General features: G+C 45.4%; 1 long non-coding RNA gene and 1 pseudogene across 1 annotated transcript in view; one reads left to right on the forward strand and one right to left on the reverse strand.

The window, feature by feature from the left end:
- LOC142502440 (uncharacterized) overlaps positions 1-20,646 on the reverse strand; it is a 49,001-nt gene extending 28,355 nt beyond the window's left edge. Inside the window, exon 1 of the long non-coding RNA XR_012803760.1 lies at positions 20,492-20,646. This is a non-coding gene — a long non-coding RNA (uncharacterized LOC142502440). The remainder of the gene's footprint in view (positions 1-20,491) is intronic.
- On the forward strand, positions 17,954-22,823 carry LOC142502438 (cytochrome P450 1B1 pseudogene; annotated as a pseudogene).
- The last annotated feature ends 547 nt before the right edge of the window (positions 22,824-23,370 follow it).

The raw sequence follows: 23,370 nt of genomic DNA on the forward strand, positions 1-23,370 counted from the left end.
TGGAGACATACACACACACATGGAGACATACACACACGCACATGTACACACACACACACATGTATACATACACATAATGTATACACACACACACATGTATACACACACACATGTATACACACACACACACACACACATACACACGTGTATACACACACAAACATGTATACACACAAATGTACACACACACATGTATACACACACACACACACATACTATGTATACACACAAACATGTATACACACGTGTATACACACGTGTATACACATGTGTATATACACATGTGTATACACACACATGGAGACCAAACATCCCGGGCAACGCCGGGGCTCTCAGCTAGTATCATATAAATAACAGATAATATAAATAACAGATCATGGGAATAAGTGCTTCAGACATAAAAGTAACATTAAGGAAGAGGAGTCCCTGCCCCGAGGAGCTTACAATCTAATTGGTAGGTAGGGAGAACGTACAGAGACAGTAGGAGGGAGTTCTGGTAAGTGCGTCTGCATGAAACACATATATAAGAGACTGGCCTGCTCTGGATAGATGTTTGGCCAGTAGAGCTATATAAGACATACACTGCACTGTATTCTCTCGCGTTAGAGCTGTGTGATTCCACTTCATGTGGCAGAATATATCCCCAGCGGCATCAGATTCCCAGATACTGGGTGTGTAATCAGCCTGTTTCAGCTGTATCATACGTGGTGGGCGCTTTAGTTTTAAGTGTGCACTAGTATCTGAAGATACACTGCATAGAAGATCTTAGCTGATAAACTGTTTCAATTGATAGGTTTGCGCTGCCCTATTATAGCATAGAACAAGTATATATATATATATATATATATATATATATATATATATATATATATATATATATATATATATATATATATATATATATATATATATATATACACACACAGTGTTCGACAATCATATACATTTACCCGCCCGGGGCGAGTGGATTTAACCTCCGGGCGTGTAAATATTGGCCCAAGCAGCACATGTGTTTGTTTTTTAAATTTCCCTGCTCGCGCTGAAAAAAAATACAATCCTGATATCTAACAGCTGATTGGCACGCCCTACCAGGCTTTGGGGGCGCGCGGCAAGGCTCTATATGAGCCCGCACCCAACGAGCGGCCATATTTTTTTTCCATGGAGGACTCAGTAAGTATTATCTGTGCCTTACCCCCTGTCCCCGGCGCTCCCGCTGCCCGCAGTTATGGAGGTGGTAGCGGGGGTGTTCTCCTGTCCCCGGCGCTCCCCCCGTGACAGTCCCCCAGGTTCCCGCTTCCCCCTGTCACCGCGTGACACCCTGAGGGGCAAGAGATGGGAGCGGGGATGTCCCTCAGGTCCCCGCTTCCCACTGATCCCCCCCACGTCCCCGGTGCTCCCTCTGCCTGCCGTGTGGTGGAAGCGGGGGGTTTCTTCCCCCCACGTGCCCGGTGCTTCTGCTGTCTGCATGGAGGTGGTAGCGGGGGGTTTCTACCCCCCACATCCCCGGTGCTCCTGCTGCCTGCCGTGCGCGAGTGTGTGTAGAGTGAGAGAGTGTGTGTGTGTGTGTGTATATGGGAGTGTGTGTGTGTATATGGGAGTGTGTGTGTGTGTGTGTGTGTGTGTGTGTGTGTGTGTGTGTGTGTGTGTGTATGGGTGTGTGTGTGTGTGTATGGGTGTGTGTATGGGTGTGTGTGTATGGGTGTGTGTATGGGTGTGTGTGTATGGGAGAGTGAGTGTGTGTATGGGAGAGTGAGTGTGTGTATGGGAGAGTGAGTGTGTGTGTGTGTGTGTGTGTGTGTGTGTGTGTATGGGAGAGTGAGTGTGTGTATGGGAGAGTGAGTGTGTGTGTGTGTGTGTGTATGGGTGTGTGTGTATGGGAGAGTGAGTGTGTGTATGGGAGAGTGAGTGTGTGTATGGGAGATTGTGTGTGTGTTTGTGTGTTTGTGAGTGTGAGAGTGTGAGAGTGTGAGAGTGTGAGAGTGTGAGAGTGTGTGGGAGTGTGAGAGTGTGAGAGTGTGAGAGTGTGTGAGAGTGTGAGAGTGTGAGTGTGTGAGAGTGTGAGAGTGTGTGAGTGAGAGTGTGTGAGAGTGTGTGCGTGGGAGAGTGTGTGCGTGGGAGAGTGTGTGCGTGGGAGAGTGTGTGCGTGGGAGAGTGTGTGCGTGGGAGAGTTTGTGCGTGGGAGAGTTTGTGCGTGGGAGAGTGTGTGCGTGGGAGAGTGTGTATATGGGAGAGTATGTGTATATGGGTGTATATGGGAGAGCGTGTGTGTGTGTGAGTGTGTGTGTGAGTGTGGGAGAGTGAGTGTGGGAGAGTGAGTGAGTGTGTGTGTGGGAGAGTGTGTGTGTGGGAGAGTGTGTGTGTGTGTGTGTGTGTGTGTGTGTGTGTGTGTGTGTGTGTGTGAGTGTGTGTGTGTGTGTGTGTGTGTGTGTGTGTGTGTGTGTGTGTGTGTGTGTGTGTGTGTGTGTGTATGGGAGAGCGAGTGTGTGTGTGTATGTGTATATGGGAGAGTGTGTCTGTGCGTGTGTGTATATGGGAGAGTGTGTGTATATGGGTGTATATGGGAGAGTGTGTGTGTGTGTGTGTATATGGGTGAGTGTGTGTGTATAGGGTGAGAGAGTGTGTGTGTGTGTGTGTGTGTGTGTGTGTGTGTGTGTGTGTGTGTGTGTGTGTGTGTATGGGTGTGTGTGTGTGTGTGTGTGTGTGTGTGTCTATATGGGTGTGTATATGGGTGTGTGTGTATATGGGTGTGTGTGTGTGTGTCTATATGGGTCTGTATATATGTGTGTGTGTGTGTGTGTGTGTGTGTGTGTGTGTGTGTGTGTGTGTGTGTGTGTGTGTGTGTGTGTGTGTGTGTATATATGGGAGTCTGTGTGTGTGTGTGACACCAGAGGTACCCCCCAATCAGTCACCCCCCACATAGTAAGTCAAAGTCACCCAGTCAGTCACCATCTCCTCACCCAGTTCCCCCCCATCAGTCAGTCCCCCCCCCTATCTCCTCTCTCCCCTCCCTGTCTCTCTCCCCTACACTCTCTCTTTCTCTCTCCCCTACACTCTCTCTGTCTCTCTCCCCTACACTCTCTCTGTCTCTCTCCCCCACACTCTCTCTGTCTCTCTCCCCCACACTCTCTCTGTCTCTCTCTCCCCACGCTCTCTCTGTCTCTCTCCCCCACACTCTCTTTGTCTCTCTCCCCCACACTCTCTCTGTCTCTCTCCCCCACACTCTCTCTCCCCCACACTCTCTCTGGATCTGGATATCTTATTTACCCTGTATATTTTAACTGCCCTATACTACACCAAAATAACCTATACTGCTTTCTTCCAGATCTGACTGAAGCTTCACACGGGAGACATCGGAATCCCCCCTAACCCAGAAGACAGGTAGGGAACACATCCCCTCCAATGTATAAGATTGCTGGAATGAGGTACCTGGACATTGAGGGACAGCGGATCAGGTAAGATCCCAGGCGGGATTTCTGCTTTAGATATTGTGAAGCGGGGACGTCCAGACACTGGTTAAGGGGTTCAGGAAACTAGTCATTCACACCTGGCTTTTTTTTCTAGATCCAACATACATACACACACACACACACACACACACACACACACACACACACACACACACACACACACGTAACAAGGACTAATTGTAGTATAATATAATACAATAATTACATTTATGTCAAAAACGAATGTTGTTCTGACTAGGAATTTATTAAATGTAATTTATTTATATATTTTATTTTAAAGTGGAGTTGGGGGCGGGACTAGGGGCAGGGTTGGTTGGGCGAGTAGATTTTTTGGTGATTTGTCGAACACTGTATGTATGTATATATATATATATATATATATATATATATATATATATATATATATATATATATATATATATATAAAAAGAAAAAAGTAGCGCCGAAAGGCGAACAATTGTGTACCAATAAATGACAATAAATGTTAATATATAGTTAAACTAAAAAATAATAATACCATTAATAGTGTACAACAAACAGCATTATACTATGGAACATATGGATACACAAGATAACATATAAAATATATAAAAGTCCAATGTCCAAACCCTATGTTGAGTCCTGACAAATAGCACCAGAACAATTGTACAGATCCCAGGGGCCCACGGCAGCTCTCACATGGAGTAACCAGCTCCACAGCAGAATCTACAGAAAAAACAAAACAGAGAGCGCACGCCCCATAGTGTGACACTGTAACATTTAATGTTGGAGAAGGGTGGATGGAGGGATTAAAAACACTCACAAGGTAAAGGTAAATAATAAGCAGTATGTGATATATAATCACCACCAGGCTTGTCCAAACTGCAGCAGGGAGTCCAGGATTCGCTGGAATAGGTCACTCACACAGCGCTGACCCTCCGCTTCACTTCAAATCTTCCAAAGTCATTTGGTATCAGAGTTGGCCTTGAATTCACTGCATGTGCTCCCCGGCCGTAATGGAGCACACGACGTGATGACGTAGTGTCGTAGGTTACGTCCCTGACGCGTTTCGTCGCAACAAATGCAACTTTATCAAAGTGAATTCAAGGCCAACTCTGATACCAAATGACTTTGGAAGATTTGAAGTGAAGCGGAGGGTCAGCGCTGTGTGAGTGACCTATTCCAGCGAATCCTGGACTCCCTGCTGCAGTTTGGACAAGCCTGGTGGTGATTATATATCACATACTGCTTATTATTTACCTTTACCTTGTGAGTGTTTTTAATCCCTCCATCAACCCTTCCCCAACATTAAATGTTACAGTGTTACACTATGGGGCGTGCGCTCTCTGTTTTTTTTTTTTTTGTTTATATATATATATATATATATATATATATATATATATATATATATATATATATATATATATATATATATATATATATATATATATATATATATATATATGAAAGAAAGAAGAGAAAGAATCCCACCAAAAGCACTTTAGCAATAATAAATGATGATAGAATTTATTCAATGAAAAACACATGGATTATACAATATTAAAACAGTGCCCTTGGAACCCAAAAAACATACATTCTGGTTGATACACAAAATCCTAATACATACTGCAGTGAATGTATGCAGGTGAATATCACCAGAAATGTGTAAATGACCTTCTCATGAAACCCAAGAGCGGCCGGTCAAAATGAAGGACACTAAATCTATCTATGTAGATAGTACCACTAAACAACCAGCAGCAAATTGGTAATATGTGTGAGGTAAACACAATACATGAACCATGCTGTATAGATGCGCAGACATACCCTTATCCCCCCCACACAGACATACCCTTATCCCCCCCACACAGACATACCCTTATCCCCCCCACACAGACATACCCTTATCCCCCCCACACAGACATACCCTTATCCCCCCCACACAGACATACCCTTATCCCCCCACACAGACATACCCTTATCCCCCCCACACAGACATACCCTTATCCCCCCCACACAGACATACCCTTATCCCCCCCACACAGACATACCCTTATCCCCCCCACACAGACATACCCTTATCCCCCCCACACAGACATACCCTTATCCCCCCCACACAGACATACCCTTATCCCCCCACACAGACATACCCTTATCCCCCCCACACAGACATACCCTTATCTCCCCCACACAGACATACCCTTATCCCCCCCCACACAGACATACCCCTATCCCCCCCACACAGACATACCTTTATCCCCCCCCACAGACATACCTTTATCACCCCCACAGACATACCTTTATCCCCCCCCCACAGACATACCTTTATCCTCCCGCACAGACATACCTTTATCCCCCCCACAGACATACCTTTATCCCCCCCCCCACAGACATACCTTTATCCCCCCCACAGACATACCTTTATCCCCCCCCCCCCAGACATACCTTTATCCCCCCGCACAGACATACCTTTATTCCCCCCCACAGACATACCTTTATCCCCCCCCCCACAGACATACCTTTATCCCTACCCCACAGACATACCTTTACCCCCCCCACAGACATACCTTTATCCCCCTGCACAGACATACCTTTATCCCCCCCCCCCCACAGACATACCTTTATCCCCTCCCACAGACATACCTTTATCCCCCCCCACAGACATACCTTTATCCCCCCCCCACAGACATACCTTTATCCCCCCCCCACAGACATACCTTTATCCCCCCCCCCACAGACATACCTTTATCCCCCCCACAGACATACCTTTATTCCCCCCCACAAACATACATTTATCCCCCCCCACAGACATACCTTTATCCCCCCCCACAGACATACCTTTATCCCCCCCACAGACATACCTTTATCCCCCTGCACAGACATACCTTTATCCCCCCCCATAGACATACCTTTATCCCCTCCCACAGACATACCTTTATCCCCCCCACAGACATACCTTTATCCCCCCCCACAGACATACCTTTACCCCCCCCCACAGACATACCTTTATTCCCCCCCCCGCAGACATACCTTTATCCCCCCCCCACAGACATACCTTTATCCCCCCCCCCAGACATACCTTTATCCCCCCGCACAGACATACCTTTATCCCCCCCCACAGACATACCTTTATCCCCCCCCCACAGACATACCTTTATCCCCCCCGCAGACATACCTTTATCCCCCCCGCAGACATACCTTTATCCCCCCCGCAGACATACCTTTATCCCCCCCGCAGACATACCTTTATCCCCCCCCAGACATACCTTTATCCCCCCCAGACATACCTTTATCCCCCCGCACAGACATACCTTTATCCCCCCCCACAGACATACCTTTACCCCCCCCACCTCCCCCCAGACATACCTTTATCCCGCCCCCACAGACATACCTTTATCCCCCCCACAGACATACCTTTATCCCCCCAAAGACATACCTTTATCCCCCCCCACAGACATACCTTTATCCCCCCCCACAGACATACCTTTATCCCCCCCCCCCACAGACATACCAAAAAAAAACACAAACATTTTTCACAAGACACAAATAAGTAAACCAGTTACTGTCACTTTCTGAGGAGACATTTACACGGTTTGGCTGTTTAGAAAAACTTTAACTTTTGACCCAACTACATGAGTCAGGAAAGTTGAAGAATAGCAGTATTTTCTATCCTTCAAGCCCCCTGCGCTGGCATCCTCCTGTCCCCCCCCCCGCACCCCAGTCCTGCCCACCCCCAGCCATGCGTGACAGGGGCTGGAAGGAGAGGGCGGTGAGTGCAGGAACAGTGATCAGTTCCAGAACGCAGAGGCCGGATATTCGTGACTGCGAGAGACCCCCGCCTCTCAGGCTGCGATATCCTCACACGCACGTATCAGCTGGAGTCGGGGGGCTGCAGCCTGTCTGGGACAGTGCTGCCTATAAGTCAGGGGAGGAAGGGGGGGGGGATAAGAGAGAAAAGGGAGGGAGAGAAAGGGAGGGAGAGTGTTAAATTGTGAAAAGGGCTGGCAAATCCCAAAATACACAGGCACACGGAGGGGGGGGGGTACTTTGTGTGCTCTAAAATAAGCCATATAATGGCAAACACACACAGAGACACAGACACAATGACTGCTTGAGAGGGATTCGGTTACAGAATGGATGAATGTGCTGAAATGATAATCTAATTAACTATTTTGTAAGTCTGAGTTGATTAGACGAACCCCTCCCTTAAGTGTTAGTCAAATGCATGTGAATAGGGTACTTAAGTAACTGTAGCATGGCTGTTTAGCCATAAGGCTGTGTAACATCAAAAGCGTCCCATCATAAGTGTCTACAAGAGTTAATTTTGGAGTTCAATTTGGAGGTGAAGATTGGAGTAAGATCTGGACTCTGCATTACAACGTTGCCACTGTGAGACATTAACTTTTAACATTTGTGATTTATTTGTACACTTTTATCCTCCAGTACCTTGGAACTCTCTCCTCCTGCATCTCACTATGCCCTCCCTCCCGCATCTCACTATGCCCTCCCTCCTGCATCTCACTATGCCCTCCCTCCTGCATCTCACTATGCCCTCCCTCCTGCATCTCACTATGCCCTCCCTATTTCTTTTTCTGTTTACTGTTTCCTCACTCCTTTGTGAGCATTTCTGTTCTCTACGACATCCCCATTCCCCCATTATTTATACAAATCTCTCCCAACAACTTATTTACCCTTCAATAAAAAACACCCACACAAATCCTCTATTCACACCCTCTATCTACTCCTTCCTGCTGCTGGGGATCTCCCCTAAGCCTGAACCCAGACATATACACCTGATCTCACCCACGCCTCCCTGCCACCTCTTCCCCTGTAAATGGTTTTAACCTTCTGATTTAACACTGACTAACCTTAAACTTTACCCCACAAATCAAGCATCCCAACAGCCTGAATTCATGGTTACTGTCCCACACTCAGTCACTCCTACCACCCATTGTGACCAAGCACTACCATATACTGCACTTACTCCCTCACCTGCTGTCTCTGCAAGTTTCCCATTAAACCTCTTTGATTGTAAGCTCTCTGGGGCAGGAACTTTCTTTCCTATTGGGGCCTATGCAGAGAGCAGCGGTTAAAAAAATTGGAGATTTGAAACACTTTACCATATAATGGCGCGAATGTATCTCCGTATGCAGAAAGGTAGGATAAGTGCCAATATTACCATGCAGGAATATGTAGAGTTGAAAACGGCGTGATTAGCGCGGTAGAAAACTGCTTAGAAAAAAACGGATATTGCTGGATATGTAATCTGGAGCCCCCCTGCATCCATCGGCGGCAGGACAAAAGGGCTGCTTATTTTGTTACTGTTCCCTATCGCCGCTCACATGCACCTTCTTGCCAACTTTTGTTGGCGTGCATACTTGGAGAACATCTCTCCATGATTTTGGCGACATGAGCCGCGAAATGATGATCGGCCCTTCCTGCATACGGCGGTTTGAAATACTGCAGAAATAGAGGTTCGCGCCAACCGCGCGGCGCGTTTTTAAAACAAAAACAAAATTGGCGCTTTTCTCTCTCTTCCCCTCTTTCGCGCCAGTTCATGAATTTCTGTTGCCAAATTTCCCTGCAGCCTGGCGATATACCGCGCCTCGCTGCTCTCTGCATAGGCCCCATTGTCTGATTTTGCTGCACTTATTGTATAATTATAATTCCCTGTACTGTATTCTTTGTGAAGCGCTGAGTACACTTTTTGGTGCTATATAAATAAAGACATACAATACTCACAATATTAAGCTGGGGGGGGCTCAGTAAATAAGAACACGCAGAAAGGGGTGGGGGGGGGGGCGCCCTCAATCCGGTGCTGGTAGTGAAGGGGTTAATGGTGCCCTCTGCCATATGTAACTGCTTATCACTAATGCAAGCTCTTTAACCACTGCACAAATTCACTAACAGACTGATACACATACATTAACACACAGTATACACACATTAACACACACACACTGTACTGATACAGTGAAACACACACAGTATACACACATTACTGATACAGTGATACACACATTATACTGACAGAGTGATACACACATTAGCACACTAATATACAATCTAAGTACAAGCACACGGGTATATAAAATGATGCACACTCACACATGTATTAAGATGTACACAGACCTACACACTGACCCCTGTTAATAGTGGCAATAAAACAGATGTTGGAAGTGGCACATTTCTAAATACCAGATCCCCATGACACTGGAAAGTTATCTTCCTGCATGATGTGGCAGGCATAGCAAATAGACTGTAAGCTCTTCGGGTTAGGGATATCTTGTGTTTGCAGGAATTGAACTAACGGACTCATTTAGACCAAGCACCGTTATCGTTGGCACCACACCTGCCATCTTAACCCCTTCATTGCCAACAGGGCCAGTAAATAGGGGAGCAGAAAATGCATTGCCGGCACCTCTGGCAGTGAAAGGGTTAAAATAATGGTCCCATAAAGCTCGTCCCAAATGTTTCACGTTCAATTACCTGCACCGCATAGAAATATAATCGATGTTACATATATAAGAATATATGATATGTATACAGGGCTGTACTGTACATAGAATTATCATGGTCCCTGACCATAGGAGCTTGCCATCTAATAAAACCAGCAAGAAATACAATGACTTGCGTACAGTTTCTAAGTGAAATTGGACCCCTTATGTGCAATAGTAATTACAAATACAATTTTGAAAACACACACACACACACACACACGCGCGCTATATTAGTCATCCTATTAAAGTTTGTAGGGCGGGTGGTATAAGGAGGCTGATCCTGCAGATGCCCATATAGAACAGCGGATTTGAGTAAGAGGGTGATCCCAAGGAAGAATATAGGATCCCTGTTCAGGGAACACTCACAATGGGGGGGACTTTACAGCTTATAAAAAGTCTGCACCCCAGAAATGTGTGTATCCTTAAATGTGTATTTTAAAAATGTTATGCGGGACTTTGTGGCAGTGACGTGGTTAACTCATTACATTAACTAATGCATTGTCGCCTCTACGAACCTTGGTATACAACTCCTGCTATTTACAAGCCTAGCAGTCGCTGTGGGAGTTTAAATGCAGCGGTGTCCTCCAGCTGTGATCGGTGACTGTTATTATTCTGTATCCTGCTCGCACATCAGCCTTTATTGCAAACTTATAAAATAGTTCATAAAAAAAAGTCTCCAGTCACATTCAATAAACGTTTCGGGGGAAAAGAAAGTTCCTTTTAGTCTCTTAAAAAATACAGTAGACAGACGCAGTCCATAAAAACAAAGAAGGATATTTAACTTTAATTGGCTATAATAACTCAGAGTATCTTAGGTTAAGCACAATGCTGAGACTTTGGGATCTAGTGTAAAAGCTGATACCCAAACTCTATAGTGCTTTATAGCTACATTTATTCATAGACCAGTATACGTATAAATAGATTGATTGGCTACATCTATCTCTCATTTATAGAGTGACAATAAAGATAGTTATTGTCAATGCTTCATGGCATCATGCAATGTCATTACAATGTCATGAAATGTGACCACAAAACCTGTCCCGTTTCATTACATACAATGATATAGAGCAGGTGTGACCAACTCCAGTCCTCAAGGGCTACCAACAGGGCAGGTTTTCAGGATATCCCTGCTTCAGTACAGTGGCACATAGACTGTGCTGAAGCAGGGATATCCTGTACACCTGTCCTGTTGGTAGCCCTTGAGGACTGTAGTTGGCCACCCCTGATGTAGGCTGATTTGTGCATGTACACTGACGTGTACAAAGATACACACAGACCCACACGTGTTCCATACTGCGGAAACTGCACGCCTGGGCTTTTCTGCACGTGAACATGCCACGGGAGCAGAATTGTGGATGTAAACGCAGACTTTCTGCGCAGTGCGGGGCACACAGCAGCATGCCGCCAAAATAAGCAATCCCATACGCTAAATGCATTTCAGCCCTTAACAGTCAATCAAATGTGTGGATCACAGAGATGACGAAGTGTTTCAGTAAATGTGTCCGCATAAAGGAGAACGCGATACTTATTGCTTTTTAATTGTTGGACCACAGCCGAGCTTTGCACGGTGCTGGCACGCCAGACTCCCTGACACATTGCAGCCTCGCCACTTCCAGTGGGACTGTCACTACAGTATGAGCAAAACCTTTTCTTGCAAAATGTCAAGTAGAATTGTATTGTATTGTATGTCTTTATTTATATAGCGTCATTAATGTACATAGCGCGTCACAGCAGTAATACGTGACAATCATATAAATAACAAGTAATACAAATAACAGGTCATGGGAATAAGTGCTTCAGACAAAAGTAACATTTAGGAAGAGGAGTCCCTGCCCCGAAGAGCTTACACTCTAATTGTGCAGTAATTGTTCTCTCCTGTTCTTGCAGCATAACTGTCACACAAATTGGCGTCCAGTAAATATGTGGGGAGGATTTGAACCCTCAGAAACTCGTCGCTCTGGTATATACTGGGTATTAGTGGCAGCGTGATGCTCAGACACGTGTAACCAGGTCGTTAACGTTCATACAAACGATGCCTTTAGTTTTAATGCCTTGCAGGCCTCGGAGCTCAAACTTTGAATGGGTTCAGAATAAGATATTGATACAAACTGATCCCCCTTGGAAACACAGATGGGATATTAGACTTGATTAATGACTTTCGGTATATGGTGTGTGCTCAATGCATTTGTTTCTAATAAAGTATGTTTTTTTTATTTATTTTTTTATAGTTTTGGGGTTTCTGGAATATGAGGAATAACACGAGACTTCAGCGAAATCTATTAGACTGACAGTGCTAAAAATGAGACTACCTTCCAGTGAGTGAGACTGCCTTCCAGTGAGTGAGTATCCTCCAGTAAGTGACACTGCCTTCCAGTGAGTGAGTCTATCCTCCAGTAAGTGACACTGCCTTCCAGTGAGTGAGTCTATCCTCCAGTAAGTGACACTGCCTTCCAGTGAGTGAGTCTATCCTCCAGTGACACTGCCTTCCAGTGAGTGAGTCTATCCTCCAGTGACACTGCCTTCCAGTGAGTGAGTCTATCCTCCAGTGACACTGCCTTCCAGTGAGTGAGTCTATCCTCCAGTGACACTGCCTTCCAGTGAGTGAGTCTAACCTCCAGTGACACTGCCTTCCAGTGAGTGAGTATATCCTACAGTGAGCGACTCTGCCTTCCAGTGAGTGACAATGCCTTCCAGTGAGTCTATCCTCCAGTAAGTGACACTGCCTTCCAGTGAGTGAGCCTATCCTCCAGTGAGACTGCCTTCCAGTGAGTTTATCCTCCAGTGAGTGACACTGCTTTACAGTGAGTGACACTATACTCCAGTGAGTCTATCCTCCAGTGAGTGAGACTGCCTTCCAGCGAGTGAGTCTATCCTCCAGTAAGTGACACTGCCTTCCAGTGAGTGAGTCTATCCTCCAGTAAGTGACACTGCCTTCCAGTGAGTGAGTCTATCCTCCAGTGACACTGCCTTCCAGTGAGTGAGTCTATCCTCCAGTGACACTGCCTTCCAGTGAGTGAGTCTATCCTCCAGTGACACTGCCTTCCAGTGAGTGAGTCTATCCTCAAGTGACACTGCCTTCCAGTGAGTGAGTCTAACCTCCAGTGACACTGCCTTCCAGTGAGTGAGTATATCCTACAGTGAGCGACTCTGCCTTCCAGTGAGTGACAATGCCTTCCAGTGAGTCTATCCTCCAGTAAGTGACACTGCCTTCCAGTGAGTGAGCCTATCCTCCAGTGAGACTGCCTTCCAGTGAGTTTATCCTCCAGTGAGTGACACTGCTTTACAGTGAGTGACACTATACTCCAGTGAGTCTATCCTCCAGTGAGTGAGACTGCCTTCCAGCGAGTGAGTCTATCCTCCAGTAAGTGGCACTGCCTTCCAGTGAGTGAGTCTATCCTCCAGTGAGTGAGTCTATCTTCCAGTGAGTGAGACTGCCTGCCAGTGGGTGAGATTATCCTCCAGTAAGTGACACTGGCTTCCAGTGAGTGACACTGCCTTCCAGTGAGTGAGTCTATCCTCCAGTGAGTGAGACTGCCTTCCAGTGAGTGAGTCTATCCTCCAGTAAGTGGCACTGCCTTCCAGTGAGTGAGTCTATCCTCCAGTGACACTGCCTTTCAGTGAGTGAGACTGCCTTCCAGTGGGTGAGTCTATCCTCCAGTAAGTGACACTGCCTTCCAGTAGGTGAGTCTATCCTCCAGTAAGTGACACTGCCTTCCAGTGAGTGAGACTGCCTTCCAGTGAGTGAGATTATCCTCCAGTAAGTGACACTGGCTTCCAGTGAGTGAGTCTATCCTCCAGTGACACTGCCTTCCAGTGAGTGAGTCTATCCTCCAGTGACACTGCCTTCCAGTGAGTGACAATGCCTTCCAGTGAGTGAGTATAAACCTCCAGTGACACTGCCTTCCAGTGAGTGAGTATATCCTACAGTGAGCGACACTGCCTTCCAGTGAGTGAGTCTATCCTCCAGTAAGTGACACTGCCTTCCAGTAGTGAGTCTATCCTCCAGTGAGACTGCCTTCCAGTGAGTTTATCCTCCAGTGAGTGACACTGCTTTCCAGTGAGTGACACTATACTCCAGTGAGTCTATCCTCCAGTGAGTGAGACTGCCTTCCAGTGAGTGAGTCTATCTTCCAGTGACACTGCCTTCCTGTGAGTGAGTCTATCTTCCAGTGAGTGAGACTGCCTTCCAGTAAGTGAGACTGCCTTCCAGTGAGTAAGACTGCCTTCCAGTGAGTGAGATTATCCTCCAGTAAGTGACACTGTCTTCCAGTGGGTGAGTCTATCCTCCAGTAAGTGACACTGCCTTCCAGTGAGTGAGACTGCCTTCCAGTAAGTGCCACTGCCTTCCAGTGAGTGAGTATCCTCCAGTAAGTGAGACTGCCTTCCAGTGAGTGAGTCCATCCTCCAGTAAGTGACACTGCCTTCCAGTGAGTGAGACTGCCTTCCAGTGAGTGAGATTATCCTCCAGTAAGTGACACTGGCTTCCAGTGAGTGACACTGCCTTCCAGTGAGTGAGTCTATCCTCCAGTAAGTGAGACTGCCTTCCAGTGAGTGAGTCTATCCTCCAGTAAGTGAGACTGCCTTCCAGTAAATGAGACTGCCTTCCAATGAGTGAATCTATCCTCCAGTGACTGCCTTCTAGTGAGTGAGTCTATCCTCCAGTAAGTGACTGCCTTCATGTGAGTGAGACTGCCTTCCAGTGAATGAGTCTATCCTCCAGTGAGTCTGCCTTCTAATGTCACTAAGTGCCACTTGACATTGCTTTGATATGTAAGTGTCACCCCTTGTTGGTACTGGGATGAGTGATGACACGCACCATGGTTCCTGCACTGCCCCAATCCTAGAACACATACTCGTTTCCAAATGAATTAACGCTGTAATATGCGTAATATCAATATTTCTCTTCTACGGGGAAAATGAATCACGCCTAATTAATGTCACCGCGCGCGTTCATTTTCTGCATCATTTGCTGAAGCGTTGATTGCATTTCCTGATCGGGAAGGCGTTTCTCTTGTAATTAGCAGCTTCCCCGGCAAACAGTCACAGCCAAACTGGTATATTGTTATTCTTTCTAACGCAGGGGCGGCCAACTCCAGTCCTCAAGGGCCACCAACAGGTCAGGGTTATCCCTGCTTCAGCACAGGCAATCAGTGGCTCAGTCAGTCATTATGACTGAACCACCTGTGCTGAAGCAGGGGTATCCTGAAATCCTGACCTGCTGGTGGCCCTTGAGGACTGGAGCTGGCCGCCCCTGGTCTCCGGTATAAATGGTTAATACACAGTTAGCAGTAGAGCGTCTGCACAATGCAGTGTTTGATTTCTTTTAATTGAGGGCAAATAAAACACTGAATTAAATAACATACCCAACACACTTTTTCATAGTCCATGTTTTAAAGACAAATCACTTACTGTCGGTGTACACAGATCTGCACATGAGCCACTCCCGCATGTACTCTGCCCAAGAGCTTACAATCTAATATTCAAAGTTTAAGACACTGGGGGGATACAAGGTGATGCAAACACTAACTCTCAGACTCCTTCACTTGTCAGCAAAACAGAAGCAGGCGGCAAATGCAAACTACTGGCCAGCAATTCAGACCTACACTGACAGCAAAGGGTTAATTGTACCGTATGCATGTATATCTTTATTTATATAGCGCCAGCCACGTACACCGCGCTTCCCGGCAGTAATACACAATAATAATTAATATCAGCCTGGACAGGTCTACAGATCAGATAACAACGTTTCTGCATCACCTAAAGCAGGGACGGCCAACTCCAGGTTTCCAGGATTTCCCTGCTTCAGCACAGGTGGCTCAAACAGTGGCTCAGTCTTTGACTGAGCCAGCTGTGCTGAAGCAGGGACATCCTGAAAACCGGACCGGTTGGTGGCCCTTGAGGACTGGAGTTGGCCGCGCCTGACCTGGAGAATTCAGATCTGCAGTGAAATGACGTCAGAGCAACAACTCCTGTGCAAACATCTAGCAGTGCAACTCCTGTGCAAACATCTAGCAGTGCAACTCCTGTGCAAACATCTAGCAGTGCAATGTGCAATGTGCAAACATCTAGCAGTGCAATGTGCAATGTGCAAACATCTAGAAGTGCAACGTGCTGTGCAAACATCTAGAAGTGCAACGTGCTGTGCAAACATCTAGAAGTGCAACATGCTGTGCAAACATCTAGCAGTGCAACGTGCAATGTGCAAACATCTAGCAGTGCAACGTGCAATCATCTAGCAGTGCAACGTGCAACGTGCAACGTGCAAATATCTAGCAGTGCAACGTGCAATGTGCAAACATCTAGCAGTGCAACGTGCAATCATCTAGCAGTGCAACGTGCAAACATCTAGCAGTGCAACGTGCAACGTGCAAACATCTAGCAGTGCAACGTGCAAACATCTAGCAGTGCAACGTGCAACGTGCAAACATCTAGCAGTGCAACGTGCAATGTGCAAACATCTAGCAGTGCAATGTGCAATGTGCAAACATCTAGCAGTGCAACGTGCAATGTGCAAACATCTAGCAGTGCAACGTGCAATGTGCAAACATCTAGCAGTGCAACCATCTAGCAGTGCAACGTGCAATGTGCAAACATCTAGCAGTGCAACGTGCTGTGCAAACATCTAGCAGTGCAACGTGCAATGTGCAAACATCTAGCAGTGCAACGTGCAATGTGCAAACATCTAGCAGTGCAACGTGCAATGTGCAAACATCTAGCAGTGCAACGTGCTGTGCAAACATCTAGCAGTGCAACGTGCAAACATCTAGCAGTGCAACGTGCTGTGCAAACATCTAGCAGTGCAACGTGCAATGTGCAAATATCTAGCAGTGCAACGTGCAATGTGCAAACATCTAGCAGTGCAACGTGCAATGTGCAATGTGCAAACATCTAGCAGTGCAACGTGCAAATATCTAGCAGTGCAACGTGCAATCATCTAGCAGTGCAACGTGCAATGTGCAAACATCTAGCAGTGCAACGTGCAATCATCTAGCAGTGCAACGTGCAAACATCTAGCAGTGCAACGTGCAATGTGCAAACATCTAGCAGTGCAACGTGCAAACATCTAGAAGTGCAACGTGCTGTGCAAACATCTAGCAGTGCAACGTGCAAACATCTAGAAGTGCAACGTGCTGTGCAAACATCTAGCAGTGCAACGTGCAAACATCTAGCAGTGCAACGTGCAATGTGCAAACATCTAGAAGTGCAACGTGCAACGTGCAAACATCTAGCAGTGCAACGTGCAAACATCTAGCAGTGCAACGTGCAAACATCTAGCAGTGCAACGTGCAAACATCTAGCAGTGCAACGTGCAATCATCTAGCAGTGCAATGTGCAAATATCTAGCAGTGCAACGTGCAATGTGCAAACATCTAGCAGTGCAACGTGCAATGTGCAAACATCTAGCAGTGCAACGTGCAAATATCTAGCAGTGCAACGTGCAAACATCTAGCAGTGCAACGTGCAATCATCTAGCAGTGCAACGTGCAATCATCTAGCAGTGCAACGTGCAAATATCTAGCAGTGCAACGTGCAAACATCTAGCAGTGCAACGTGCAAATATCTAGCAGTGCAACGTGCAAACATCTAGCAGTGCAACGTGCAATCATCTAGCAGTGCAACGTGCAAACATCTAGCAGTGCAACGTGCAATGTGCAAACATCTAGCAGTGCAACGTGCAATGTGCAAACATCTAGCAGTGCAACGTACAATCATCTAGCAGTGCAACGTGCAATCATCTAGCAGTGCAACGTGCAAACATCTAGCAGTGCAACGTGCAAACATCTAGCAGTGCAACGTGCAAACATCTAGCAGTGCAACGTGCTGTGCAAACATCTAGCAGTGCAATGTGCAAACATCTAGTAGTGCAACGTGCTGTGCAAACATCTAGCAGTGCAACGTGCAATGTGCTGGTGTCTGGAGCTACACTGAGCATCCCATTTAGGACACAGCCAATAATCTCATGACAACCAAGGACTTCGTCAACATGCCAATGTATCCGGTAAATCCCACTTCATTCGAGCCCATTGGTAACCCTTCTTACGGCCAATCCAAGGCTTTATTTTCAATTGGGGAGACTTGTGGTCTCTATTAATTCTGCTTCCCAGAAACTGACTTGAGATCTCTGCAGGATGGGAGCACGTGGTGGCTTGTTGCATGGGGCTGGATGGGACCTTGGGACCCCTAGAATGGGAGGAGAGTCCCTGCCCCTTCACTGCTGCCTGCTATAAGTACAGGACAGAGACCCTGCAGTTACACCAGGAACAATCAGACAGACAGAGGTTTCACCAGGAATGGGACTCTCAATCAGAAACTGCCGCTAGCAGCAAAACAGGAGTCTGAAGGTTCATTTACAAACAGGACCTTATTTCCAGGTAAGCCACCTGCATAGCTAAGAAGAATTGAGAAGCTATTAAGCAACTTTAGAGCCCAGACAGAAGTGTCGGAGTGCATAAACCTATAAATCTGACCAGCAGAAGATATACCTGTGCTCCTAATCTGAACTCAAACCAAGGTTGGGAAGGGTGACTGCAATGGATACTGTTGACAGAGTGTCAGGACCATGGAGAGAATGGAAGGACAGTCTGCAGCCAGCCCTGATGTTCTCCTTTGTGTTTCTTATCTGTCTGGAAGCCTGTATGTGGGTAAAAAGCATTGGGCAGAAGAGGAGCCCCCCAGGTCCTTTCCCATGGCCCTTGGTGGGTAATGTGATGCAGCTGGGACAGATGCCTCATCTCACCTTCTGTAAAATGGCAGAGAAGTATGGAAACGTCTTTCAGATGAGGCTGGGCAGGCATGATATTGTGGTTCTGAATGGAGAGTCCATTATCAGACAAGCCCTAGTAAAGTACAGCACAGAGTTTGCAGGGAGACCCAACTTCAGCTCCTTCCAGATTGTGTCTGGGGGTAAGAGCATGGCTTTTGGCCGGTACACTAATCTCTGGAAAGCACACAAGAAAATTGCTCACTCAACCCTCCGAGCCTTCTCCACTGTCAGCACAGAAACCACCAGACTTTTTGAGCAGCATGTAGTTGCAGAAGTTCAAGACTTGATCCAGGTGTTCCTGCTCCTGAGCTGTGATGGCCAATACTTTGACCCATCACATGAATGCACCGTGGCGATTGCCAATGTGATATGTGCCCTGTGCTTTGGCAAACGGTACAGCCATGATGACCTGGAGTTCAGAGCCCTGGTTGGGAGGAATGACAAGTTTGGGCAGACTGTGGGTGCTGGAAGTCTAGTGGATGTTATGCCCTGGCTCCAAGCTTTCCCCAATCCAGTGCGCAGCCTGTACCAGAGCTTCAAAGACCTCAACGTGGAGTTCTTCGACTTTGTGAAGGATAAAATAACCCAGCACCGTCAGACTTATAACCCAGAGATCACCAGGGACATGAGTGATGCCTTCATAGGTCAGATAGAGCATGGCACAGGAGCAGGAGATGGACTGAGCAAAGACTACGTGGAAGGGACTGTGACAGATCTGTTAGGAGCAGGACAGGACACAAACTCCACTGCCCTGTCTTGGATAATTCTCTTCCTCATTAAATATCCCCACATCCAGCTGAAGCTGCAAGATGAGATTGATCTAGTAGTGGGACAGGACAGACTCCCAACAACTGAGGACAAGGTCAGACTCCCCTATGTCCAAGCCTTCATCTATGAGACACTGCGCTTCAGCAGTTTCGTGCCAGTCACCATCCCTCACTCCACCACAAGCGATGTGATCATTGACGGCTTCTACATCCCCAAGGACACAGTGGTGTTTGTCAACCAGTGGTCAGTAAATCACGATAAGGTCAAGTGGACCAACCCCGAGGTTTTTGAGCCTGGCAGGTTTTTGGATGAGAACGGACAACTCAACAGAGACCTGACCTGTGGTGTGATGATCTTCTCACTGGGCAAGAGGAGGTGTATTGGGGACCAGGTGTCCATGCTGCAGATCTTTCTCTTTACTGCTATCCTGCTCCATCAGTGCTCATTCCACTCCAGCCCAAGAGAGAAGATATCCATGGACTGCATCCATGGGCTGGCTCTGAAGCCTCTGCCTTATAGAATATCCGTGAGACCCAGAAGATGCCACAGCACCATAAGAATTTCAGCTTGAACTAACCCTCATCTGCGTTGGTTCAAGTAGGAATGTTCCAGGTTTGCATGTAATTACCCACAGTCCCAATGGTGTATATGTCATGATGGAAACCAACATTTTGGAGATGATTGCAATAATTTCTCAAGGTAGCACCAATGAATTGAGCTAATGTTAAGTGACCAATTCAATGTGTATTATATAATAATATTTGTATTAAATAATAATATTTGTATTATAGGCATGATAACCTAACTTCTTACTGCCATGCTGCATTGAAAATTGCAAATGGAAATACTCCAGAAAAATATATATTCTACAGCGATCTCAGTTCTAGATTACATCAAATTATGTTTTTAAGTCTCCTTAAATAACAGTAAATATGACTTCTGCCTCTGTGATAGACACACACATATCTACACATGTAATATCATACACAGCTCGTTACATAGAGAATTGCACTTACCAATTCCGTACCGATCCGTCTACCAGCACAAGGACTCACTTTGTTCTGCTGCAAGAAAAGCTTCAGAAACGAAAACACAAGGAGGAGTTAAGGGGGGAAACCAATGTGCTGCCTCATTAGGTGCTTTTCATGTAATGTTTAGTAGCACAAGGGAGAAATAAGATTAGGTCTGCAGATCTGGCTCAGACAGGATACGTCCACACTGGGGTGAAAAGTCTTGGGTTTGACAAAAAAAAAAAAAAGGTATCCAGGCTGGATCTTCTGGTCTTGGGGTGAGCATTAGAAGGCCTCTGCTCTTCTTAGCGACCCAAGATAATACCTTTTGATGCTGTTGTTTCTCAAGACACCTTTCTATCTGCGCTTAGTGCCAGAACGGCCAACTCCTGTCCTGAAGGGCCATCAACAGGTCAGGTTTTCGGGATATCCCTGCTTCATCACAGGTGGCTCTATCGGATTGAGCCACCTGTGCTGAAGCAGGGATATCCTGAAAACCTGGCCGGTTGGTGGCCCTCGAGGACGGAAGTTGCCCGCCTTGCCCCAGTGTCACAATTTGTGTGCTGAGCATTCCTGCCTCTTTCCCTTAGCAGGGGGACTTGGGTATGATGTTGTTTGCAATCTTGAGCCTTGATATAGTTTCATTAACACCTTGCTTTGCAACGCATTACAGGGTCCCCCTGGCAGCCAAGGGGTTAATGTCTGCATTTACTTTTGAAGACATTTTTAATGTGATGGTCACTTTATCTTAAGTGATGAAATCCTGCAGACCATCAACTTCAGGTCTGGCCAATTGTTACAATACAGTACTGTATACATACTGTTTATCTGCACCAGCAGGGAGAGTTACATCATGGCAGAGATAAGGAACACGGAGGATTTAGCTGCTTGGATGATCAGTTTAGGCTCATGTACTCACTATATACTGTATCGGATTGTACAGGATATGTACAGTATAGAAGATGTCACATTTCCAGACATAAGGAGCGATCTTAAACCTTCACTTATATTGGGATGGTTATTGATGAAAATCAAAAGAAATGCATAGCAATCATTTGTATACATTTTGAAAGCTAAGCTATAGGTATAATATGTATGAATATTTCTTTTGTTGTGTATGCATATCATATATATCTATATCCTAAGTCAGGGTTAGCCAACTCCAGTCCTCAAGGGCCACCAACACGTCAGGTTTTCAGAATATCCCTGCTTCAGCACAGGGTGCCTCAATCAGTGGCTCGGTCTTTGACTGCACCACCTGTGCTGAAGCAGGGATATAATGAAAACCTGACCTGTTGGTGGCCTTTGAGGACTGGGGTTGGCAGCTCCTGTCCCAAGTAGTCCCCTAGCCCCAATAATAGGAATTAAACAAAGCTTGTGCTCATTATAAAAGTTCCTTAGGTTGAAAAAGGAAGCTAACATTTAATTTTGATGTGTTCTAAACTAATTTTATTAAGTGTAATAACAGAATAGAATCACATAAAATCCGTAATAAGCCGCCTTTAAACTGTATCTGTATATAGGAATTTCATCACAGAAGGGAGATCTAATTTATTAAAAAGCTTTTATATTAAGACCAAAAGAAACAGATTTCTAACAAAGAAAATTAGTTGTTTTTTTTCCTGCTTTGATGTATTATGAATAATTTTTGTTGCCAAAGAAATATTAACATTTTGTTTCACATTTACATTAATATAAGTTTTCTCTTCTTTACAATGAACATAGAAAATATTCCTTATTTAGAATGGGATGTATCATGCAGACTGGATTTCTTTGTTAACAGAATGAAGTCTAAAATATTAGGAAAACCCATATGATTATATTAGTCATTTTCACAGAGGACTGCTCATTAATATCTACTGGAAATCATATTTTTAGTTAGGTAAATTTTAAAAAAAAAGTGAGATACGTTTAGTTATTTTTATCCTGCATTTTAATACAAAATCAGTTTGTTGGCAATATGATGGTTTAATCAATGTAAAGATTACACTTTGGTGATAAACATACTGTAATTAATTTTGTTAAGAGATATATGTGAAAAGATGCAATTGTTATTCCATAGTTCATTTCATGTGAAAACATATTTTTTTTAAGCAAAGGCTGAAAAATGGACAGTTTGCAGAAGATGGAATTAGGTATCAATTTAGTTACAGCATATTATCTTTATATCTTTGTAATGGACTACTATCTAACATGCACAAAACAATCTTTTAATTATCGCATTATAATGTCACATTTACTCAGACCTGTTTGCAGAAATGTATTGTCATTGATTTGCTGAATTGTGCATTTTGTTTTTTGATCCATGAAAAAAAACTGTGAAATGTTTTCAATAAACCTTTAGAAATCAATACATTTTATGATTTCTCTTCTCCACTCGTCTAAAATATATTTATTTATATTTGCTTTGTCTGCAACTGTGCAGAATAGGACACAGACAATTTAACCTGCTGGGTTTACAATCAAATTTCCTTCATCAAATAATATTTTAGGCAGGGAATTATCTGAAGGACATTCTAGTGTTAACATTATAATTAAACTTTTGTGCTGCGGCCGGCGGACGATTTAGATATATACCCATAATGATATTCCCTATATAAGAACACACCATTGGTATGCTCCTCCAGCAGTGAAGGTGTATAGGTGTGTGTATGTATGTGTGCATGTATGATGCATTAACACACATCTTAAGTGCCATCCACATTGCATTAACACACATTCATATAGCGCCATCCACGCTTTATTCATATAGGCCATTGTTATGCCCCTCCGGTTGTGAAGGTGTATAGGTGGGTGTGTGTATGTATGTATGATGCATTAACACACACATACACGTCTGCATTCATATAGCGCGATCCATGTACATAGCGCATTACAATACACGT

Source organism: Ascaphus truei, chromosome 9 (assembly GCF_040206685.1).
Source record: "Ascaphus truei isolate aAscTru1 chromosome 9, aAscTru1.hap1, whole genome shotgun sequence".
NCBI lineage: Eukaryota > Metazoa > Chordata > Amphibia > Anura > Ascaphidae > Ascaphus > Ascaphus truei.